This window comes from Pyrgilauda ruficollis, unplaced genomic scaffold (assembly GCF_017590135.1).
Source record: "Pyrgilauda ruficollis isolate IOZ18807 unplaced genomic scaffold, ASM1759013v1 scaffold21, whole genome shotgun sequence".
Classification (NCBI taxonomy): domain Eukaryota; kingdom Metazoa; phylum Chordata; class Aves; order Passeriformes; family Passeridae; genus Pyrgilauda; species Pyrgilauda ruficollis.
Genome location: NW_024520318.1, coordinates 8145255 through 8149965, shown reverse-complemented (window position 1 = coordinate 8149965; position 4711 = coordinate 8145255).

Sequence of the window (4711 nt, the reverse complement as noted above, 5' to 3'; positions counted from 1 at the left end):
CCCGCCCGGGCAGCCGGCGCAGCGCAGCGGGGCCGGGCCGGCGGCCGCGGGGCAGGGCCGGGGCTCGGCCCCACCCGGCGCAGCCATTCCGCCTCCTGCCCGCGGTCTCTGGAGGCGCTCGCCGGGCACTCGTGGGGCGTGTGAGCTGCGAAGCCGAAGGTGACACGGGCCCTCCCCGGTGCCCTGGTCCTGCCGGCACCGCCGCTGTGCCCGGGAACGGCCGCGGAAATGAGACACCTAAAAATGCCAACCTGACTTTTTAAAATAAACCGTTAATTAATATCACGGTCTGTGGAAGTGCTTCTCAAAAACCCAATTCACAAAATAAGAAACTCAACAACCTGACCTTTTAATATAAGCCATTAATTAGTATCTCGCTATATGGAAGTGGTGCTAAAAATCCCCAAATTAAAAAGTTCTGCTGTTAACTCTGGCCCCAGCAGTCTGGCAAAGCAGCTTCTACGAGGCAGGGCTTGTTTTTCCGTGTGCTGTCGTGTGGGTCATCCAGCATCTCTAGCCCAGGTCCCCTGCCTGCAGCCGGGGAAGAAGGTACAGGCCAGTTTAACTTCTGTGCTGTGTTGCACAGAGACATCATGGAAATGGGAAGTGCTCCAAAACCATTGCATATTTGTTGCTGGGTGGAGAAAGGTTACACTTCCTCTCTCACTCAGTAGCCCCTGTGAGGAGAAGCTGAAAGAATTTCTCCAAATAAAAGAAACCAGTGAAGCAGGGATGATTGGGAAACAGCCATGTTTCATCGTTTTCTGCTATGGCTTTGCACGAGGTGAACTATTTTGTGATCATGCAGTATTCATTATGCTGTGCATTCCTTCAGGAATTACCGTGTCCAGGCTGTGGGTTGTGAAATGCTGTAACAAAGAAATTTTAAAAAGAAGGGATAGAGAAGACAATGGGGTGATGCAACAAACAAAACGGCAAAGTCCATGCCAAGCTCAGAGTTGCTGGCTTTTATCTGTTTGTTTGAAAAAAAATCCAGCCTGTCTCTCGTTAAAAACAGCTCTTTCCTAAGCAACTGTTTGTTCTTCCTGAGCAGTAAATCCAGCCAAAGATGGGCTAAACAGTTTCAGAGCAACAGGATGAGTCCTCTGGCCTTTATGAAACACACAGTAAACAGGGTGCACAGGGCAAGGCTCAGACCATGAAGTTAAAACAGGAATATAATAAATGGAAAGAGGATTCCTCCCCCAATCCATCTGAGTCCTGCAGAACTCTCTGCATCTAACAGCACCTCTGCACTCATATCATGGCCTGACCCAAGTGATCATTAGTTGAGTCTATGCCAGGCACTTGAGACACATAAATGGGAGACCCAGTTCATGAGATCCTCTTAAAAAAATAATATTTGACTTTTTAAATGTGGAGTTTTATGAGCCTTCTGGTTTTGCCTGTGAGGATCAGCCTCATCACACGTTCCTGCTTCCTCCCTGTCCATGAGGGCTAATAGCAAATCTTTAAAAACTGGAAGCTGAGCTGCTCAGATGAGTAAGATGCCTGTAAACACCGAGGCTTTATGGAATGCCTGAAAAACATGAGACTTGTGAAAATGAATAAATAAATAAAAGCTGGACTTGGCAACGCTGACAGAAAGGACTGAATACCAACTGCATTACAGTAACATTTTTGTGGCCAATCTTGCAGCCTCAATGTTTTAATGATGGCAGCCTTTACTGCATTTAACAGAAGCCTGGGTTTGATTCTTTCAGAATAAAAGGGCTTTTGAATGCTCTGTAAAGGCAGTTTCCTGACTTCATTGATCGCTGACACAAACACCAGAATTAAATCTCCTACATCTTGAGCTAAAGCAACAATCCCATTAATTTGGAGACCAGTGGGCTTGTACAGGAAGCAGTTGCTGGAAGAGGACATGTAGCATGAGCAGAACCAGTTGGCTGCTCTCTGCGTCTCGTGTCGCCAAGCAAGAACAGGGCCAAGGTAAATCTCCATATAACCATGTTTTATTTGGAGGCTGCTAACAGCCAGTCTGAATTCATGAAGGAATGTGAACAGCCACATCAGGAAACTCAGCAAGAGATTATTCGAACTGGCAGTGTTTAAGAAGGAAAATTAAATTTGCTCTTTGTTGTCCCTGCCTGTTTTTCCACTTCTGAATCAGAATAAAATGAAGGACCACTCCAGAGAACTTGCACATTCCTTCACATAACGTCAAGTTGTGATGTAAAGACTATACTGGCAGAAATACCTGTAGGTCTCAGCACATACTTTCATTAAATACATGGAATGGATTGTTGTTAAATTACAACAAAGTAAAAAAGCTTGAAAAAAGGTACATTCACAGCAGGCAAACTCTAACTTGAACATAACTATGTACATAATGATGGAATGTGGCTACTCCTTGGCCCATGCTTTGGAAGTCTGAAGTTTTTTCAGGCCATAAGAATTTTCATGAGGTTAATCCTTCTATGGCACAGGGGTACAGGAGGTGGGAAGGAAGCAATAATACAGCAGAGGTAGCCCAAGCTCCCCTGAGAGGAAACAGCCCCACTACATAATCTTGCCTCAGTACTTCTAGCCCCTGCCCAGTTAATGAGGAGAATCTCAGTCAGCTGGAGAAGCTCTGCCCCTGCTGACCCTCCCCATGGCCACCCCCTGTGCTCGCACCCTGCCCAGGATTCTGCTGCCTCCAGCCCTACTTGTTCACCTATTCCTCCCAGGACAAGTGCACAGCAGCTTCTGGAAAGAAGATCACTTCAGCATATCCAAAAATGAATCTTCTAGAATTTAAACATTGATCTCTATGTCACAATAAAGTTAAAGTGTCATTTCTTCTTTCCCCAAATTAAATGGACTCGATAAAGATGAAGCCTCATATCACTACAGCAATGTAGATCCACAAAAACCTCATTTAAAGGCTTGCCAATTTTCCAGCTGCACATCTTAGTGCATGCAGTTACCCCAAAGCAAGGACTGTCCATATAATGTATGCAGCAAACTCCAAACTGGATTTGCAAAGTGACCTGGTTAAAAACTCCCAAACCCACAACATTTTGAAGGCAGACTTCTGATAGCTTGTTTAGGGCTACTCCATGGCCTGCACAATTCATCCACAGCAGCTTCTGGCAGAGGTGGAGGTGAGGGCATCTCTGACACTTTTTACCACTACAGGGTGAGGCTTTCAGTTCCTCCTCTATGATTATAACCCAATTATATAAATACAGAGAGAGCTTTTGAAGCACAAAACCACCACGACTTGCACATTTACTCAACTGCATTTAAAATATCTGTACTTTCATAATGACAACATTGACAGGGATTTCAGAGGGAAGGCTGATTTTCATGGGGGAGAGAGGATGCTTAGCAATTGAGAATGATGTGCATTGGCATCAATATTCTGCTCCACTACAAACTCCTAGAGTGAACCCCCATATATCTGACATTTTAGGACAGTGTTTCCCTGCAGTGGTCACCTCCTAGCCCAGGCTGCAGGGCACAAAATGCTCTTGCTCCCTCTCCACTTTGTGTTCAAGTCAGAGTAGCTTGGGCCACCCTGAAGCAGTGAAGTGCAGATACCCAGCCCTGTGCTGAGGGATGAGGAGCCACACAGCCCATCAGCTCTCCTGGCACTGATGGCTGCCCTCACACTGGTGGAGTAGCAAAGTCCCAAGTGATCCTTGCTGCCTTTGAGTGTGTTCTCACATCTCACTGTGAGACACAGACAGGGCTGCTTGCCTGCCCTGCAGGTATGTTTTGAAAACAGACTGATTGAAGTCAACAGGCCCAAGATTTAACTGCAAAAGTGGTAGTGAAAGAAAGGCAGCCCTAACTTTGGACTTGGAAAATCCATAATTATATCTTGCTGTATGTCTGCACAGACCAAAGCTCACAGAGACCATGTGATATAGTCACAGACTATATTTGAATGAGCTATTCCAGGTACCACAGGCAGTGTCATCATGGTACCAGCACAGGCTGCAGAGTCCACTTCTGAAAATACGCAGGTAACCACTGCTGTGCTATGCAGCTCACCAGATGCTCAGCAGGGTAATATAAAGCTAGTTCTAGGTACAATTCCAGATGTTTATTTAAGCAGTGAAGCCAGTGGAGGAATTTCTTGCTTCCTGCCACTCTTTTTTTTCTCCTGCATCTCTGTTCCCTTCCACTGTCTCCTGTTACGCCACTACAACTATCCATGAGGCTCACTGGAAACTGAATGATTGAATTTATCCACATTGAGAAAACAAAAACAAAACAAAACAAACAAAAAACCAAAACAACAACAACAAAAAAAAAAATAGGAGAGAGAAGCAATACCCAACAATTTTTCTTAGAGTTGTACAGGGGCCACCAGAGGGCAGGGGCTGAAATGGTCAAGGCTGGAAGCATAGGTGGGAATCTCCCCTGAACATGTATAAATGGCACTAGTCCAAATGGTGCTACGGAAAGAATAAACAGTTTTTTCTTTTCCAGTCAGCTGCCAGTATTCCTCATTAAAACATGTTGGTTGTGTTCTCTGTGGCAGTGACACACCAGGGACTAGATCTGGAAGAAGGCTGCCTCCTGGAAGTGCTGCTGCTGCACAGCATCCTACTGGTACATTTTGTCTTTTGCTTGGCAGCCAGACGTGGGACTTGCTTTTGTCACTGTGCTGGCTTTCACTGATATCAGATTGTGAGGGGTTGTTTCATCAGAAACAAAAGAGTGAAATGGAATAAGGAATAAATTAGAAGAAGGA